General features: G+C 40.9%; 1 long non-coding RNA gene across 1 annotated transcript in view; it reads right to left on the bottom strand.

The window, feature by feature from the left end:
• The window catches only part of LOC128898578 (uncharacterized), a 134,388-nt gene that overhangs the window by 57,875 nt on the left and 57,959 nt on the right, over positions 1-18,554 (bottom strand). The window lies entirely within an intron of this gene.

Here is an 18,554-nt window from a genome sequence, read left to right as displayed (position 1 = left end):
TTTCCACACACACATATAATAGACACATTTATTTCTGAAACAGTACATTTTGAATGTCACATTTCCAATATGATGGAAGCTTTTATTCAACCTTTATTCAGAGGCAAACCCAGCAACTTATTGAGAAACTGGCTACACCAACATAATGGTGCAATTATGCTCATATTTACTTTGTGATGAAAGACCCCCAAAAAATCCACACTTTTGCTCCTTGAGTTTCCAGTACCTTTGTTACTTGCTGTAAGCCAGTCCACAGAGTGACAGGGCTCATTTTCTCTTTCTTTTCAGAAAGTAACATAACTGACAAACTCAGATATTAAAACTCATTCAGTCTGTGACAGCAACGACACATCAGACCTGACTGAAACTGAAAAGTCATTGACCAGAGAAAACATAAAACCCCAACAACCAAAAACCAGATTGTCCTTTTCTTCTAAGAGCAGGTCACTTACATTAAAAAAAGGAAGTAATGTCATTTGACTTCAAATGAATACACGCAGCTGCAACATGGCTCCAATGAAATTTAAAGCATCAGTCAGAGACTTTTACCTCCAACCTGCTGACAAACCAAGAATAAGCAACAGGAATAAAGGTGCTCAAGGTGCTCAACATCCCTGTCCTCATTTTAACTCAAGCAAAGGCTATTAGATGCACACATGCCTTCAGAAATGGTTTTATTTCAATGCACAAAACACACTTCCCAGTAAAATCCCTAGTTCCATAATTTTTCAAGGTTTTAAAATGGCTTTCAGACAAGTAATGGCAATGCACAATTGTCCTCATTTTCTCTCAGAGGTTCTCCCACTGATGCTAGGACTCAGAAAATAAATAGCTGGATAAAGGAGAGTCAGAAATCAACGGTGGAAAGAGAGTGAGATAGCAAAAAACCATTACCTGACAGGAGATAGCTACAGAGCTCAGCATTTTTATCAGTGTTTGAGTAATGGAACTTCAAAACTGAGCAAAGTAGGAAGTGAAACAGGTCAAGGCCAAACACTGACACTGAAAAGGATGCTATTGAAAACCACTGAGCCACCAGACACCATTCTTAGCTCCTAGCCACTTAGAAATGGCTGAAATGATGCCCATTTTGCTGCTCTTCAAGTCACACTTCACCCGGTACCTGTTCAAAACTGACAAAACCCCTTGGATTGTGCTTTTGATATGCATTCAGGTTCTAACCTCATCTCCAATAACAGACAATGCTTATGGTTAGTAAGTGACCAGTTGGTTTTCATGTAGTATACATCAACATGGACAATTAGGGGAGCAATAGCAATGGATAGCAGAAAAGAAGGCTCTGGGGAGACCTCAGAGCAGCCTTCCAGTACCTGAAAGGGCCCTACAAGAAAGCCAGAAAGGGAATTCTTACAAGGGCTTGGAGTGATAGGATGAGAGGGAATGGATTGAAGCTTGAGGAGGGCATACTTAGACTGAATATCAGAAAGAAATACTTTACAGTGTGAGTGGTGAGACACTGGAACAGCTTGCACAGGGAGGTTGTGGATGTCTTCTCCATGGAGGTATTCAAGGCCAGGTTGAATGAGGCCTTGGGCAACACAATCTAGTGGAAGGTGTCCCTGCCCACAGCAGGGGGCTTGGAATCAGAACGATCTTTAAGGTCCCTTCCAACCCAAACCATTCTATGAATCTATTAAATGCTCAGGAGCCTAGGTACTACTGATGGATTCAGTCAGGCAGTGCAAAGGAACATTTTGGCCAGGAAAGTAAGCTTTGCAAGTGAGAAATAAGACATTATGTTCTTAAAGCTGTTTCTTAATTCAGCAATTATAAAGCCAGCCAATTTAACACATCCACAGGACTAACTTGACCTAATCCATACTGTACCTTTTCTCATCTAATGTTTCTCCCATGGTTTCACAGCAGTTGTGGTGGCAGCAACCAACTCTCTGCAGCTGCACTTGCCACTCTTCACTTTGTTTCTAATACTTAAGAATTACTTTCTCCTTTTAACACCTTTTCCTTCTTTCTCCCAGTCAAATGTTTAACATCAATAAAAGGGTTAAGAAACTGTCATACATACAATCTTGACTTAACTCTAGCAGTATTAGAATTGAATACCAGCCAGTCCACTCATTAATATTCCCAGGTTTTAAATCTAGACCGAATTCTAGTTTCCTGCCTGATAAACCAGGACCTTCCCAGGCACAGGCCCACAGCACCTGCATCCTTTAGGAACACAATCTTCTGCTAAAAGGGAAAAGGACCATTATCAGTAGAGGCAGTCTGCAGAGGGTTGTCTCTTGCAACCAAGGCCAGCCCTGAGAACATCTGCACCCACAGAGCACCCTGGGGAGCTGTTCCTGTTCTGCAGTCTTTGAGATCTGGTTCTTAACCAGAAGAGTCAGTGATGACTTAAAGGCTTAATGAGAAGCACAGCAGCAAACATAGCACTGAATTCTAAGCTAGATAAATCTGTGTGCTGTGATAACATTGCTGTATCACCTCTTAAGCACTACTATTCTTCTCCTGGGCTCTCCAGCCCTAAATTGGCATGACTGGGAAGCCTGGGATGCTTCTGAAATGCTTTGATTGTCTTTAGTTTTCCCTTTTCTCCTCTCACATAGCTATTCCCTCTTACTGAGTCAATAGAATAATGAGGAGACTGTTATGTTTTGAAGCTGAGTGAGTAAATGACAGTGCTATTCATTATTTATCTGCTTTGAAATTCTCATGAATACCACCAGTGATAATCACCTAATTTCTATCAATTTATTTCCAGATCACCATCACATACAGAGTGTACTGTAGGTAGCAGCTCCATCCAATATTTATGAAGTGATTTTTATTTTAAAGTGAACACACAGAGAGAGAGAGAGACTCAGTGTAATTACAAGAAGAGCTATTCTTTGACATTCCAAACTGGGAACACATTGAATAGCAATACAGCTCAGTTTGTCGGAGCTTACGCAATTGCTTGAAAACATCATCATCTTTCAAAAAAAAACACCCCCAAAACCAGAAACAGTCACATTATGCTATGCAGAATTAGGTCTACACAAAAGGTTACTCCATCTAGTAAGTTCTGCAGTTACCGTTCAGCAGTGTAGTAGTGCATCGACCATCACTGTCAGCACTCATCTGGGATGAGATAATGGAAACCTCACCAACAGCCGCAGGCAGAGAATTTAGAGGTGACTGCAGAGAGTTTAAGTCCGTGCACAGCTGAGCAGCTGGTCCTGGCAGGAGGCTCATATCAGCTTAGCACAGCAGAAAGTGGGACAACTGTCACCTTGACTGTCAAAGAGATCTTCAAGGCAAGCCTGAGGCAGAACATGCTGAAGTAGCCCATGATGGGGGTGTCAAATGCATGGATAGTGTCAGACCTCTAATTGGATTAGACTTTGCTGGGAAGGTTTTCTGTGTTGAACCACGTGCTGCTATCAAAACACTGCAATTAGACAGTGTCCATTCACAGCACTGTCAAAAACAGCCTGGAGAACCCAGGCATTTCAGGATTTTTAAAGCTTCCTGCAGAACACAAGGAAGACAGTGATGTCCATGCTGGATTTTGTTAGACATCCTGGACAACTTCACCATATTCAGCAAGTTTTGGACTAGAGGATTTAATCACTTTCTTGTCTTGTTCTACAGGACTTCTGTTGTACGTCACTGAACAAATGTGTACCATTTGGGAATTCTTGGTAGAATAAAGGACAGTAACTAAAATGGACACATTTTAGACTGATAAAGGATAATAATGAGCTCTGTTGTGCAGTTAATGTGGAAAAAAATGAAAAAATGGTGCAAAGCCAAAGGAATAGCAGCATGTAATGATTGTCATGACAACAAGCTATACATTTTGCTCATGTGTAAGTCTAGAAACTGTATATGACTGCAGACTGAAAAACAAATTCTACTTCTTACCACAGCCTCTACCAGTGTCACTGGCCTGTACAACCACAGTTTTTTCAGATTTTAAGAACTGTCACAGAGCTTCTGTAAAAGGTTGGAGGTCACCATGCACTTTATTTGAAATGTTGAACAAAAAGGGTTTGACTGCTCCTTCAGTGGACACATCAGAATTTTTTTCACTCCCATGGAGGATGTTCAGAGCCTTGCTCCAGCCATGTCCATTTGCTAGTTGCAAGGTTAGTCCAGGACAGCCTTTAGATCTCTGCTGGATGCCCAGGGCACCTCCAGACACTGGCTTACGTTAGAGAGAAACCTAAAAGCCTGCTTTCAGTTCTAGGTAAGAGCCAAAGCCTGGACCTTCAAAACCTGTTGAATATGTCAGGAAGTTTTGACTTGCAGCCCTTGATACAAACCACTAATCAGTGATCTAATGCCCTAATTGATCTCATGTCAATTCAAACCCCACATGTTATTTATCTTCTAAAGCTGTACAGGCCAAGGAATGTTATTAAGTCAGGTGGCTAAAATATTTCAGGACAGCTTATACTGAAATTGTACAAGATGATTTATGAGCTATTAATGCTATTGAATTTGAACTCTGATTCAACCTCAGACATGAAGGAAAAGCTGATGTGTATCTGAACGCCTACAACTCTCTCCTATACTATGTCTGCCCCTGCACTGTCCCAGCTGTTCCCTAACCCACTTCAGCCAGCAATGATCAACAGCAGACCCAGGCAGTTGTGAGTTATTTTCCTCTGAATCCAACAAACTTTACTCTGACTCACATCTTCATTCCAAAATAGGGAAGAGGAAAGCAGCCAAGTGTAGGAGGAGTAGGAAAGGGAGGAGCAAGCACTTGTTCGCTTTTGGAAAGAAGAGCAAAAGGAAGCTCAGATGTCACTGAGTCCCAGGCAGAAATAGTATCTCATTTTTGATCTTTTCCTCCCCATTGAATTCTATAGTCACACAGAACCTGGGATAAGAGTTGAACAGAAAGAATGAGCACAGTGTTCATTTGGCATGAGTAAGTAGTGAATAATTACACTAAAGATTGTGTGGGTTTGGGTTGGTTTTTTGGACATCCACAGCTGCCACCCATGAAGATCCTCAGAAATCCTGGAGAAGGCCATAGAAAATGATCTAAGAGAAAAATTTCTACCCTACAAAAGCCTCAGTCTGTATCAGGATCAAATGCAAGAGACATTGCAGTCCTTATTTGATGATTTGCTCTTTTCTCTCCTCCTCTGAGTACGTTATAAGAGTAAATCCTCCCTCTCAGAGTCATTTGTATAAGAAAATAGGCATGCCCAGCTCTGCAAGTCACTCAGCATTGAAACCTAGAACTGCTGTGAGCTGGCACTCTGTGAGCTTGCAGGTCTGGTGGTCCCAAGGTCAGCACCCAAGGGGGTGTGATAATGTTCCGAGCCAATGTCTTCCAGAAGAATGGATGGTAGGAAGCAACTACACAAAGGAAAAGGAAATTAAGAAAGTTCTATCAGAAAGGAAATATCTGAGTGGAATACAGTATCAAGAGGGCTGGTATTATGTTGAAGTAACACAGAGGAATGTGGTCACAGATCTTTGAAATGGTGATGGAAGGAAAAGCTGTGTTGAAAAGCTGGAGATGGATCTCAGGAGAGCACACAAAATTAAATTTCCTATTTCTCAAGTGTGAACACAAACAAATCCCACTCAAATACTGCTCATGTCAGATATGCAGAATGAACCCTGCCTGAAGGTCCAAACCTGTGTTGAACAGCAGGTTCACATGTTTAACCCTAATGTTCCCCATGGCCACAAGGGACACAGAGAAGCAAGAGGTACAGCAAGGAGAGGACAGTGCCTTCCCCACACTGTCCCACAAAATGGACAACTCACTGCAGTCTTGTTGCCATGACAACCATAAGAAAAGTCCATAAATAGAATATCTTCTGCCAGCAGGGTATCATATTGGCAGAGAAGATTTAGCTCCAGCTTTTTACAATGCACCTGCTCCTTAAATATATATACACATACCCTCAGAATATGCATACAGGTTCTGATATATATATGTTTCAGAATATATACATGCTGATATGCATAGATCTTCATAAAAGAACCGTAGTCAAAGATTCTTACAACTGTGTGACTAACCAAGAAATAAGGATGACCACTCTGAGTTGTGTGGCAACCACGGAAAGAGCTCAAATCCCATGCTTCTTCCCCTGTGCTAAGGAAGACATTTTCATAGAATCACAGAAGGTTGAGAGGGACCTCAGAGATCATCCACGCCAACTCCTCTGTCGCAAGCAAGGACACCTCTCAACTTGACCTGGTTGCCCAAGTCTGGCCTTAAACACCTGCAGGGAGGGAGCATCCACAACCACTCTGGCAACCCATTCCAGAGTCTGACCACCCTCATACTGAAGAGCTTCTTCCTAAGATCTAGTTTAAACCATTAAAACCACTCCCCCTAGTCCTGTTGCTAAACACCCTTATGAAAAGTCCCTCTCCAGCTTTCCTGCAGGTTCCCTTCAATTATTGGAAGGTCCCCTTGGAGCCTTCTCCTCTCTAGGCTGAATGGCTCCAGCTGCCTCAGCCTATCCTCGTAGCAGAAGTGCTCCAGCCCTTTGCTCATCCTTGTGGCCCTCTTCTGGACTCGCCCCAACAGTTCTATGTCCTTCTTATGATGGGGAGACCAGAACTGGATGCAGTATCAGGAGCCGTAAGTCCCGCCAGCCCTGTCTAGAGAGATTATGCCAAAACTTCTCACTTGATTTCTTGTTTGAGTATCAAAACAACATAGAGAAAAGGGCTGTCCCACTTACTTGTAAACACATATAAAGAGAAAAAAAAAAAAAACAACAAACAAAATCAGACCACTCTGATAAGAAAGCAATTTCTCTAGCAGGAAAGCAGCAGGGGATTCTTCATGGCACCTGCAGCTCCCAGACAAACAGAATTGTTCTTTCTCAAATTGCTGTATGACGCAAGGGACCTTTACCACATCCTTTTAGTGAATATCAGCATCTTAAACATTCTGTGACGACTCTGGGGTTTAGCTAAAAAGATATTTATTACAGGAATTGCATTACAAATTTTTGTGCTGGGTGGTTTTTTTTCTTTTTACTTTCACACTTCAGTTGTCACAGCAGCAGGGGACTTTTAAAGTACACTCCCCCAACAATCATAATAGCTACATCCAGTCACTGCCATCAGGGTTCCCTGAAAGGAAGTGCATATCATGATTCAAACCCCTTCCAACATAAATGTCAGTCATTGTTTTCAAATATTACCTATTGTCAGCTATAATATCTCTGCCTTTCACAGCCCAGAACAAGCCACACCACCTAAGCTCCCTGCAGCCCCTTCACTTGTGTGTCTGACATTCACACTCCAGAGGCAGCAAAACAGCCCACACCCTCACCAAATCACTTAGTGTGTAACAAACCCCGTCCATCTGTCCTCTTATGCTCACAATCCAAGAACAAAAGCATCACTTCAGGATCCTCTGTGTAACAGTCAAGTACCCCATAATCTAGCCAACCCAAGCCCAGCACCTATGAAGGAAGAAATAATAACACGCCAAATTTTAGAGACAAGGATTGCAGACAGAGCACAACTCATCCCATGCATGTAGGAAGTCTGTGCAAGGAAAAGGCTCTGCAAGGATCAAGCCCCAGCACTCAAGACCTGATAAGGAAGTCATATGTGCAGTAGTTTACAAACCTGGGACCATGATCCTTCTTAAAGGATGGTGTCAGCTTTCATAATCAAGACACTGTTCATATAAATCTGTTTGCATTGCTAATTTACAGTAAAATGGATAAGCAAACTAAAAATATGTGCCCTAGTCCAAGCTATCCAGGCTCAGCTCAAAGTCCAGGGCTCTCCTATCAGGTTTTCCCCCTATCCTAAACTTAGGGTTCATCTGATGCTCAATCAAAACCCAGAGAAAACTCTTACGGATCAGTTTATCTTCTTGTCTGTTTAAAATTACGTTAGGTGAAGGAAAACAGTGCTATCAGTCCTTTCTCTCACAAATTTCCCACAGATTTCTCTCACCTCTTGGACAGCAAGGTCCCCCATTACCATGGTCTATTGTAGAGACAAGTGTCACGACCCACAGGAAACAAAGAAGGAAACTGAGGCATGGGGACTTGGCACATCTGAAGGTCACCTAGTGACAAACTAATGACTAATACCCAGGCTTGCTGGCCACAGGGCTATGTTTTACCCACTAGATCATATTACCTACCAGCAAACCCCACACCTGACCTGGGATTAAAATGATCTCTGCTATGATTAATAATTCTCTCGCTAGAGTCCTGAAGTCTCCCCTGCACCAGATATTACATGGAGATAAACAAAAAAAAAGCTTCCTGACAACCTGATTACATTCCTATTATTTAGTCCTGGACTCCTGCAGCTGCTTTAATCCTACTGATGTGGGGCTAAACTTCAAAATAAACAATGTGGTCCATTTTCCTACACCATTAAGTGTAATTAATGGATACAATTAGTCATCCAAAGATAAATCCCTTGGCAGAAAGTACATAGCAATGTGAATTTTTGCTCTGTTATTTTCAAAGTACTTTATTTACTTGGCATCTCTGGCTTTGTTTTCCATTAATCATAATCTCTTTATGCTCTGAAATCTATCCTGATTTCTTTTCAAACTCTGCTCTTAATCTCATCTAATAAATGTAGATGGTAGAGCACTTCATATTCCAGTTGCCTGGAAAGTTGACAAAACCCAGGGTTTTTTTAAATCTCATTTTTCATTTAAGCTTTTTTTTTTCTTTTTTTTTCAGATTATGTTTCCAGCACATTCAGCCATCCTGTTTACTTTAGTCTGAGTCTAAACAAACGTGGATCACCACAAACACCTATCGCTGTAGGGCAGATACCCCGTTTCAGTCTGCGAAAAGATGATTCCTAGACTTTGCGTATCTGATTTGGAACCTGCAAGGCATCCAAATGAGGGCACTCCATTGGCAAAAGATAAGGTACCTCATTTGTGTGTCCAGTTCTTCTGGATGCATACAAATGGCTTTTTCTTTTTTACCCACAGCGACACCATTTGTGCATGCAATCCCATTAACTCTGCTTGCTGGTTAAGCAAGCAATTATGGATAGATTTTGCTGACAAATTGCATGAAAATATCAGAGTGCAGGTATGTTAGGAATGAAGACTAATGCACCTGAAAAATCTGAACCCTCATTTTTCAAGCAGTTCCAAAATGAATAGATGTTTAAAGCCAACTGAAGTGAATGGACTGGAAAAATGTAAAGCAACAACAAAAATAAATCTTTTTTCTACATATTCAGGGATTTTCATCCCAAAGATTGCAGAAAAGCTGTTTCCAAGATGTACAACGTGAAATAAATCAATGAATCCCTGAAAGGAGAATACAACCTGGCTGCAATTTGATGAGATTTTGTATGACAAAGAATAGAATAGAATAGAATAGAATAGGTTGGAAAAGACCTTCGAGATCATTGAGTCCAACCTATCATCCAACACTATCTAATCAAGTAAACCACAGCACCAAATGACCCATCCAGTCCATTCTTAAACACCTCCAATGATGGTGTCTCCACCACCTCCCTGGGCAGCACATTCCAATGGCCAATCTCTTTTTCTATGAAGAACATCTTCCTAACATCCAGACTAAACCTTCCCGGGCACAGCTTGAGACTGTGTCCTCTTGTTTTGGTGCTGGTTGCCTGGGAGAAGAGACCAACCCCCACATGGCTACAACCTCCCTTCAGGTAGTTGTAGACGGCAAGAAGGTCTCTTCTGAGCTTCCTCTTCTCCAGGCTAAGCAACCCCAGCTCCGTCAGCCTCTCCTCATAGAGCTTGTGTTCCAAACCCCTCCCCAGCTTTGTTGCCCTTCTCTGGACATGTTCCAGCAAGTCAACATCTTTCCTAAACTGTGGTGCCCAGAACTGGACACAGTACTCAAGGTGTGGCCTAACCAGCGCTGAGCAAAGGGCAGAATGACCTCCTTGCTTCTGCTGGCCACACTGTTCCTGATACAGGCCAGGATACTGTGCATTAAAATTGCAAAGAAACTTATAGCTAGGACACAGGGTGAATAGCATTAGTCTTTCAAAAGGTGCTTGCACTGCTACAAGATCATCAAATTCATCTGGACCTCAGCTTCACATCATAGCTAACTCAGCTCATTAACAGTGCCACATGGTTCACCATTTTACTGGTGGGCAACCTTGACTTGTCTTCATGGAAGGGCTACAGGATTCTGCCTCCATTCTCCTGCACTTCTAATCAATGTAACTTCTCAATTAGGGAATAAGTGAAAGAAAAACTTAGTTTGCAGCTGGCTCTTGTGTGAAAAACTTGCTCACAATAACTGAAAGAGTTTATACAATAAGATTGTTGTGAACAGCTAACTCTCAGATCCTTCAAAACAGAAGGGGTAAAGCAGCTTCACAGTATTTCAGGGACACAAGCAACAAAATTCTGAGCTACTTGTTAGTCACCATTTTAGCTAAACAAATTTTCTAGTCCTCTATAAGAGTCAAGAGGCTTCCTCTAAGTAGTATAATACAAACTTGCCCTCTGCAGTTAATGTGCTGGAACAAATTACTTCTAACTGACCTCATTAAGGCCTTTTCCATGTGAGAGATGAATTCTTCCTATCTCTGGAGTGATCAATCTCTTTACCAGTGATTCTTTCTTCATACAGCTTCACACACACTTGAAAAGCTCACATCTTATTTCATACCAATCAATAGAGATAAAAGGCAAAGTTCAGAACAGATACTTCAGGAATATATTATATGCATCAAGTAAGTGGACTAAATAATATATTTATCAACAATAACTCTTGCACAGAAAGGAAAAAAATCATGGTCAAATTTTGTTCTAATGGTGGGGTAAATTTTCCCTGAGTAATAATAGATTTGAAAGCTGAAAATGGTGATAGAAAGCACCTACTTATGCTGTGTTGTCAGCCCACAAATAGCTTATAAACTACAGGCCACCACTTTGAAAAAGCCAAAAGCTTCCACAGATCAATATTAGTAACAAGCAAAACCAATGTCAGGTTTTGATTTCACAAAACCACCAGTAATCAGACCAAGAATTCTCCTCACCTCAGATCCCAAAGTTTGAATCGATATTCTAATATTGACTTGTCTCTAAACACCTCACTTGGGAGAGAAACCCTCGCAGAAGAAAGCTGAGCACATCAAAGCCTAAAAGTAAAGGAAACTGTTTAAAGAAAAAGTTTTAACACTTACCACAATGAAGATAACATAAAAACCAAACCACAAACACAGCCATGGGACAGTTGTTCCTTGAGACTTGAATTAACATGAAAAGTGAAGTCTTGTTGCCCCAACTAATTATAGAAAACGTGGCTTTAGCTCTTACTCCAGCCTCCATGATATCTACCTGTGGGCATCCATTAACATTCCATGCTCTGATAAAGAACTGCCCTGGAATCTCAGTAGGGCTGAGAAAGTGCCAACATGAAGGAAAGCTGTATCATTCCATACATATTTTGTAGATGTGAATATGCACAGTGGAATTACCACTTGCCCAGCCTAACATTTGAGGGATATTTTGCATGTATAGATATGCACAAACACAGAGACAGGGACAGTTGAGGTTTGTAGAGATAGACTACAGGGATGCAGTCTTGAAGTCTGTATATGTGGAGAAACACACAGTGTCATTACCCAGAGCACACACAAGAGTCACCAGGGTCCAACCTTCACAGTCACTCCCAAAATACATTTCACAAACCTGAATACAACACTTGCTACGCAGTAAGTGGTTGCTCTCTTTGTACATGACTCAGTTGTTATATTCCTTCCCAAATCATCTCTATGGCTTTACTTTGAAAACAGTTTTCCCCTGAAAGAAATAATTTCAAATGTAAAATGACTCCAACAGCATTTTGCAGCTGAAATGTGCTTCTCCAAGAACTAATCCATACTTTGTTTTGAAGAGAGAGAATAAAATCAGAGAGAAACACTTATTTCTGTGACACAGATCTATAACAGTAAAAGTCAGCTGTAATTTAATTAGGAGCTACAGCAGATAAGATTCCTGGTTCCTTCAATAAAGAGAGGTGGTTTTTTTAGGAGCAATTAACACAAGACCAGATGTGAAGCCTTGAAATTCAGAGAGAACAAAGGTGGGAGGTGGAAATGAAAATCAAGATGCAAGAATTGGAAACAAAAAAAAGTTGTTTTCCAATTATTATCACAGTTCTCCTTGCTTGTGGCAAGACAGGCTACAGCTAAGTGGATCAAATGGCTAAAAACTGCTCCAAAGCTTCCTCATGTGCAGAATGTAATTCCTGTTTATCAGTGTCCTTCCATTCAGAGTAAAGCTGCTCATTCATTGAAATATACTGGGAGCAGAATAAACTTTGGAGGTTCATAAACTTGTATTATTTGCTGTATTGAATAAGCACAGAGAAAGAAGGAGGTCATGTCTTGTCTGGCATAGCTCATAAGCTAATCTATCAGCAAAACACAAAAGCTAAAGATAATCCACTTCAGCTCCTCTATTTGATTGTTTTCTTTATGGCTTAATAGTGCAAATTGAAAGGGAGCTTAAATGTTAGCATATCTGACAAGATGGTAAATTAAAAGCAAAAAGGAACCAAATAAAATGATTCATGTGGAATTTTGAAATCTCTCAAAATATGTCAACCACCAGATGTCACAAAACCTGCAAGTGATGATGCACTGCAATGAGAGAAGGGCAAGGCTCTGGCAATAGCACCCAACCACACAGCGCGTCAGGCAACTTTCCTGTTAATCTCCATAAATCTTAGAGTCTCAGAATGAATGGAAGGGGAAAAAAAACACATTTAAAGCAGAAGAAAGTGAGATTTCCTCTGGCATCATCCACCTCAAAGTGGAAGTAATGAGCTCAAAAGTAGAAACCTGAGCATGACAGAAAACACAGTGCACCAAAAAAAGGGCGTAACAAATATATATATAGGGTCAACCTTATCTTACATATGCACTGACAATGCCAATGTGTTTACCATCACTCACAAATTCTCCCAATCCAAGCAGTTCCTCACACTGCCAACAAAACAAATTCCTAAATATTTATTTTTATTCACATATATGTACACACAAAATGCTCAGAGTATTCTCCAAGCAATAAATCCACTGTGAAAGACACCAGTCAGGATAACTAGGAAGGACTACCTCCACTGGCTTTGCCAAACCCATTAGCACATCCTTGGGGAAGCACAAAAAAATATATGTATGAATTTATGTCACATCTTGATGCTGACAGAAAATTCCTTTGTCTGAGAAGTGATAATCAGCAAAGAACCTGACAAAACATCTTGAAATAAATAAGCATAAAAAGATATTTTAACCAAAATAAAGATTAAATCTCATTCACTTCAGTACTGTGTCCAGTTCTGGGCCTCTCAGTTTAAGAAAGATGTTGAGTTGCTGGAATGTGTCCAGAGAAGGGCAACAAAGCTGGGGAGGGGTTTGGAGCACAAGCTCTATGAGGAGAGGCTGAGGGAGCTGGGGTTGCTTAGCCTGGAGAAGAGGAGGCTCAGGGCAGACCTTATTGCTCTCTACAACTATATGAAGGGAGGTTGTAGCCAGGTGGGGGTTGGTCTCTTCTCCCAGGCAACCAGCAGCAGAACAAGAGGACACAGTCTCAAGCTGCACCAGGGGAGGTTTAGACTGGATGTTAGGAAGATGTTCTTCATAGAAAAAGAGATTGGCCATTGGAATGGGCTGCCCAGGGAGGTGGTGGAGCCACCATCGCTGGAGGTGTTTAAGAAGAGACTGGATGGGGCACTTGGTGCTGTGGTTTACTTGATTAGATGGTGTTGGGTGATGGGTTAGACTCAATGATCTCGAAAGTCTTTTCCAACCTGGTTAATTCTATTCTATTCTATATCTGTTTCAAGGCTGTGAAATAAGTGCATTTTCCCAACTGAAAATAGCACCGTAAATCAAGAACATTCATTGTGTGAGAGATCTCAATAACTATAAATTGGAGAGAAAAAAAAGTGGTTCCTAACATTCTGCATTCAAAGAAAAAATTATTCAGTGCAATCAATACCTTTACTTTGTTAATATAACCTCCTGTTCCTTTTGTGTGATGGAGTAATCTCAAAGAGCTACAGTGATATGAAAGAAAACACAATAACTGGATTTGCCCAAGGAGGTAGCAATTTATAACCTGTGATAGTGCTGTCCTACACTTAATTGCTTTTATTTGCTTCTTTTCTCTTTGAAAAATTAAATGCTGGACCTGTGGAGTTATCTACTGCCAGTACCAAGATCTTGTATACTGGATGTCAGATGTGAAAGGTCAGTATTTATATTATTGTACTGCAGAAGCCATTAATCATCATTTTTCACCTTCACCTAATCCTATTGCAGAATGTTACTGTACAAAAGCACTTAGAAATGAATAAGAGAGATTGTCAGAGTAACCTTCTTTTATCTGCCTGAAAACTCCATTGAGATTTGATATCATTTGTGTTTCCCACTGTGATGAGACAGGGACATTTATGCTTGCTACTAATCTAAAACCTAATGTTAGAAAATGAACTATTCTAAGATTCCCTAAGTTAGGAGGAAATAGGTCATTGCTGAAGGGGAACATTAACTCCATATCTAACATCTCCAGCATGCTGGAGTTCACAGGTACAACCTGAGTCAGAGCCAGGGGCTGTAGCACACTTGGATCAGGGATATAAGCATGTAAATTCCCAGGATTTATTTACAGATCACGTTGTTCACAGGAGGAAGTTCAGGAGACACAACTGCGAGAGCAAAGCCAGGAGAGAGAAACTGGAATTGCTTATTCCAGCAGCATCAAATTCTTAGGTTGATTTCTGCCAGCATTTTCCCAACTACATAAAAATCCAAATCCAAGGTTGCCAAAACAACAGCCCTGCAGGATTACTACATCTTGAAACCTGGAAGAAAGACTGCCACAGGCCAGGGATGGGACTTCAAATGCACACAGTTAGGACAAAATCCTTAAATGCAGACCTGCACACAACACATGCGTGACCCTTTGGTTAGTAGCACTTGGGTAGCACGAGTGACTTAGTCAACATGAGCCTTGGTTTGCTTGGAAGTCAGAAAGGTGTGGAACATGCAAAGCCCAGAAGGTGCAAGTGACTGAACCTAATTTAGTCAAAAGTAAGGCAGCAAAGTACGTGAGCAAGTGTTTCACCTTTGCAGGAAAGAGCCCCAGTAAATAATGTCTGTATTTAAGACTTTGAAGAGTTATAAAGGCTCTGGAAGAGCATAGTTGCATCTGACCGGATTTGTATGGTTGGTCTGCAACAACTGAGGAGCTCTGAGGAAGCATTACAACAGGGCATCCAGGCAGCAATGCAGCAGGATATTTGCTGACAGCAGACCCTTTGATACGGGTACGCAGCAGAGTGACTTCAAAACTGTTGTGTTCCAATTAAGTAAGCTAATTAAAGATCAGCAGTGAGGAAGGTTAATAAAAAAAGAATAAGACTGATTTTCAACTACTTTGACCTTGAGTTGTTAATGAAGTGCAAATCCTCTCACTAGGAAGTGTGGTTGTTTAGTGAAAGCATGATAATCTGCAATTGAACCTGCAAAAAAGCCATATACATCCTATTTCTTTTCTTCTGGCTGAGGATGCAATAAGGGAAATGTGGGGCAGCTTGTGACATATAGAAAGGAAACAGAAGTGGGTTTTCAGTCAGATCACCCACTAAGTCCAAAATAACAATCCACCCTATCTACTCTGACAAAATAACACATAATAGAACTAAAACTGTGCTGAGAAAAATAGTCTGTTAAGCTTCTCATTTCTCTGAGGCCTGAATTCTATTTTTAATATAGAGAACTGAAGTTCCATACGCCCCACCAAAGCCTGCCTCGCCTCAGCCAATTGAGGGAAGCAGCCTGCAAAGCATTAATAATTCATCTCATTTAGTTTAGCTGGCATGTTTCAGCAACCAAACTGTACCAAACTCTCCTGCAAGGAAAGAGAAGGAGCTTTCCTCCTTCACAGTATGTTCTTTTACTTCCTTTCATTCCCATATAGTTATCAGCAATGAAAAGCCTTCATAGCCTAAGAGGGGGGTGAAAAAAAAGAAGAAAACATATATCATTAGAGTAGGAAAAGCAGAGACATTACTAGTAAGACAAGATTTCCATATCAACCATGATCCACCAGTCTAGTTTATTTCTGGTGAAAAGCAGAAAACTCTGTGTTCCTTGATAGTCTCTCTGAAGCCACGCCTGGTATAGCACAAGCAGCAAAGACCTTTGGCTGCCATCTCTCCCCTTTCTGTGCAATCTTAAAGATGAACAAAACTTAGATGCAACTCACATGCAAACCATCCCCCTGTTTTTGTGTTGAAATGAGCCCTTACAGCTTCAAAAGGGAAGTCTCTGTTGCCTTGCCACACCAGCACTTCATTAACTGAATCCTACATTTATGTCCATTCATTTTACTTTCAAAATATTTTCTAAAACATGGGAATGAATCAAACCACTGGCTGCCTCTAGGTTTATTCACTGGATTGATTGCTCTGGAGATGAGTGGGAGTAATTATTCTGAAAAGGTTCATTCTCAAGAGTGAGGATGGAGGGTGCTAAATGTATTCAAGCTGGTGAATAACATACAGCTGAATGTGAGAAAAAATGCAAATATGAATGAAAAAGGAAAGCACACAAAGGACTAAGATGCACAACTGTAATTTTTTTATGACCATGACTGCATAAAGGGGAAGCTGAGAAAGTCCTAAATCAGAGATTCCCCTCTTCTGGCTAAGCAGATGAGAGCAAAAAGGTCCAGCTTTATTTCTTGACAGTCCTATTTCCTTCAATGTGACGGCTTTGACAGGGGAAGACTTTGCAGTTAATTATTTTTAACCCTGGACACAAACCCTGCCTCTCCCATAGCTGTGACTCCTTGGTGTCCCCTTCTTATCTTTTCTGATCATGATGGCTTCAAAAAGCATTTTTTAACCAAGGATAACCCTGACCTCTCTTCCCACTGCCCTTGGATGACTCCTAAGCCAGGAGGACACGGCTGCAAGTTTCTGACCAAGTTGAAGATGATGCAGCCTGTAGCACTCTATAGCACAACCATCTTTGCTATGTGCTCAAATGCTGAAAAAAACACTGAGACTAACAAGATCAACATGCCTGGGGAAGTCCCATCCTCACCATAGCCTCCTAGAGGAGAAGGGTCTAGCACCTTGAAGACTCCTGCAGCTGAGCAGGAAGCATGGTTTACTGCCTAAAGAGGATTTATCCTAATTTAGCAGCACTTAGACATTGCACAACATTTTGCAACTAACAGAAGTCCTGTGAGACCCACGATTACCTCTTATATCATTGTTAAAAGTGTATATGTCAAAACCTGAGAAAGATAGAGTATAATCCATTGGCATTAATCATCCAAACACCTGGGGACTGAAAGCTCTTGTAAATGAAAGGACACAAGGTCTGACAATGCACCTCTGAGAGAAAACTCATGGTCTGAAGCTGGGATTTCATTAAGAGCTGCACCTCACAAATAAAAGGGTTAGGATTTTGTACTTTCAGTTCTGTGCTTATATGTATGTATATATATATATATATATATAGACTATAGCTTGCTTAACAGATGGAAAAAAATTCATAATTTAGACCTCTCTGGCATTAACTCATTAGTGATTTTTAATTTGCATGAAATAAACTTTAAGTAAGTTGTGATCATTAAAAAAAAAAAACAAACAAAACAAAACAAGAACTTTGACCATGTTGAACTTATCCTTTTAAGGAACAGGTGATTCATGGAATCATTACTGAATTATTTTTCAGTAACAGAGTCTCTTCTTTATAGCAGTTTATCCATTTGAGTTGGTCTTGAGCTGGCCCACAACAGGACACAGTTCTAAGGCACCACTGGATCAAACACAGAATAGCTTGGGAATATCTGCTCACTCACACAGAGGAGGAGACCTTCTTCTTTCATAAAATTCAACATTTACCCAGAGTTCTCATTTTCCTGGTTTTTGTAACTACTTGTGCAATGCTAATGGAAAGTGAAGAGCCAGATCTGTCAAACCCATATTGGTAATCGCTTCAGTATTCTGCAAACAGATAAGCCACAGAGGGATTTTTATTTTTCCAAAATACAATTATCTAATTGTCTATGTTAGCTCATCATGAGGCATTTAAGTGTCTTGAAGCAAAACCAAGAAGTTACACCAAAGAAAAGCAGGACCAATCTAACATATTGGAGAGGTCCTGTAAGCTTTCTGAGAAGAGATTTGCACTTGGAAGTGTGGCATAGATCAGTCCTCCCACGGCATCCATCAAACTGAGCACTGCACTGGGGATGGAGTCAGTCCTGTGATAGGAGTGGAAATGATAGAGCATGAAGTCAAGAACCATAGTTTTCACTTTGAACTTAAACAGAAGTTTCCTTCGGCACATAATACAGCAGTGTAGAAGCATTGCAGAGACATGGCAGTGAAAAGCAGAGAAAACCACAGCAGCAGCATCTTAATCCCAGGAGGTTTTAGTCTCCAGGATCAAAAAGTGAAGGTCATGCTCTGATTGCAGCTACCAAGCACACTGGTCTCAGGGAAAGCAGTGAAAAGTGCCTGTGATGTGCTCAGGGCTAAGGGCACAAACCTCTAATTACAAGTTCTGGACACAAACTCCCCCAGAGA

This window comes from Dryobates pubescens, chromosome 26 (assembly GCF_014839835.1).
Source record: "Dryobates pubescens isolate bDryPub1 chromosome 26, bDryPub1.pri, whole genome shotgun sequence".
NCBI lineage: Eukaryota > Metazoa > Chordata > Aves > Piciformes > Picidae > Dryobates > Dryobates pubescens.
Note: the sequence above shows the minus strand (reverse complement) of the source record. Positions and strands in the feature narration are given on the sequence as shown.